Raw genomic sequence first — 2,590 nt, 5'->3', positions numbered from 1 at the left:
CGCGCGGGCGCCCCCCGCCGACCTCCGTCGACCACCGCCGACCATCATCGACCACCTTCGATCGTCGCTGACCGTCATCCACCGTCGATCATCACCGACCATCTTTGACCTGACACTGTCATGCGACGCTGTAATCTGAAAATCTAGTAACCCTTTCTCGTTTGTGGGACAAGATGTCGTTGTAATCATCAACATATAGTAGATTTTTATAACTAGGTCAAGCCTCGTGTTTTTTTCCCTTTTACGGGTTTTTCCAGTAAAAAGTTTTCCACGTAAAAACTTCTGGTGTCATCACTAGTTGTTTCACTATCATCTGAGTGTGTGTTGAATCCTCGTGCAATGCTAAGACGATAATCTATTACTCTACCGCCGTGAATTTTCTAGCACGCATCAGTTTGGCGCCGTCTGTGGAAAACGAATTCCTTTTAGATATTGTCTTCAACTTTAAGAAGTTGATCCCTTATTTCATTTCCCAATGATGTATATCATTCAACTGGCTAAGGAACCTCCTTTACCTCTTGAAGATTATCTTAGAAACATTCTTCCATGATGGGGGGCAACCTTTACTGAAGTTTCGAAAGGTCGTTCAGATCAACGTCCCAAGCACGATTGTAGTAAAGTTGTCTTCTCACATCCTATTCAGACAAAGTATGTCACAACTTCTTCCAAGCTGTGGGCAATTTTTCACTGTAGTCTCGAAAGGTCGTTCATGTCAACGTTTCAGGCACGACTGTGGTGGGGAAGTCATCCCATATTTCATTCAGATTACAAGCCTGCGAAAATTTCTCATGTACTAAGAGGAAATCTTCACCACAAATAATGCCTCCTCAGCACCCCTCATCGTATTGAAGTTCCTCTTCAACCAGATCAGGAAGCTAATCTCTTTAAGACTCCATACATAAGCTATTTTACAAGCTCACATGGAAAACGCTCTGGCTGAGAGGCAAAAGTTTTGCGCCAGCCAGCTAAACAGCTTTCTACAGGACAATGGTAGCGGCTTTTGCCTGTTTGGTAGATGAAGGCTTGTTTTATGGATTCCCGAAGCCAATCATCAAACAGTGCTTTTTAATGGAAGCTTCCCAGTTTAAGTTGCTGAAAATGGAACCCTTCTCTGCTTGCTACTTGGCAGGCGAAGGTAACAATTTTTCAATATATATATATATATGTATGTATGTATGTGTATGTATGTATGTATGTTTTTAGTTGAGTTGGGTTATCCAAGGAGCCAACCAGATGAGAGTGGAAGAGTGGAAGGTAGCGTGGATATGAAAAATCGGGTTTTTTTCGTGGGAGATTGTGATTGTTTGTAGTGAATGTTATTCTGAAGAACTCAACTGTTAATGCTGATTTGTATTTTGCTTTTTTGGAACTTTACATACATGCCACCCAATTTTTATGTTTTCACATATCTCATACCAAAAGTATGATATTTTCATTTATAGCACTTGTGTTATAAGCTTGAGCATGCATTATTTTACTTATATAAATTTAGCAATAATGGTGTTTTTGATGTATTGCTAAAAATTTGGGTGTTATGCATGTAAAAAGTGAAAATTTTGGTGGTAGATATTTAAATTCATAAGAATTGTGTGGTATGTATGTAAATGTTCCTTTATTTTATGACTCATGGTAGTGTGGTAATTGAGCGAATCATGCCGAGCATTCTATAGTTTAATTTTGTTCAATTATTTTTAGAGTTGAACTTAAATATGGCTCGGATTTTAAAATCTTATTTAAATGTATTTATTATTATTTTATTTAATCTAAGGTTTAATTACGTAACTATATATGTGATTGTTATGATTTATAATTGTAATCATAATTATGGTTATTAAAATTGGATTGGTCATTGTATAGGAAGAATAAGAGGCTTAATACCAAGTTGAATTGAATGATATAATAAATATTTAAGTTATTATAATATAATTTAAATGATGTAATAATATAAATATGAGATAAATATATGATAAAACTAAATAGAATTTGAACATAATTAACATCTTTGATAGGTAGCCAACAAATTTTCATCAATCGGCACAAATTTTGGTGCAATTTTTTGAAAAAAAACATTTAAATTTCGATTAAGAGCCATCCACAGCTCTAATTTCAGTAAATTTATAGTCAAATAGATCGGTTTGATGAGACGGAACTAATGATATGAAAGTCGGTGCAATCGGAGTCAAATCAAGCCCGGATCAAATTATTAAACCACCCTTAGAGGATTTTCGGAGGCATTTAAAAGATCAAACGAATGTCGAATTTAGTGAGTTCATGGTCGAATCGTGCATCTTGACAAGATGAATCCAACGAGCCAAGATTGCTCGATTCTGACATTGTTAAGACACTCAAATGTCCATCAAACGTCATTTGATCAAGAGAAGCTCTCTGGACCGTCCGATCAAAATGGTTCATATTCCTGCATTAATTGCACTCAAAACACTATAAATAGAGTCTCACCCTTTACATGAAAGGGGGGAGGCTTGAGAGAGAACTTCAATCTTTGAGAAAGAGCTTAAGTCTAACATCATCTATCATCATCGACCTTCGTCGACCACCACCGATCGTCGGCGACCACCCTCGATTCACACTA

This window comes from Phalaenopsis equestris, unplaced genomic scaffold (assembly GCF_001263595.1).
Source record: "Phalaenopsis equestris unplaced genomic scaffold, ASM126359v1 Scaffold000190, whole genome shotgun sequence".
Classification (NCBI taxonomy): domain Eukaryota; kingdom Viridiplantae; phylum Streptophyta; class Magnoliopsida; order Asparagales; family Orchidaceae; genus Phalaenopsis; species Phalaenopsis equestris.
This window is presented reverse-complemented; position numbering follows the sequence as displayed.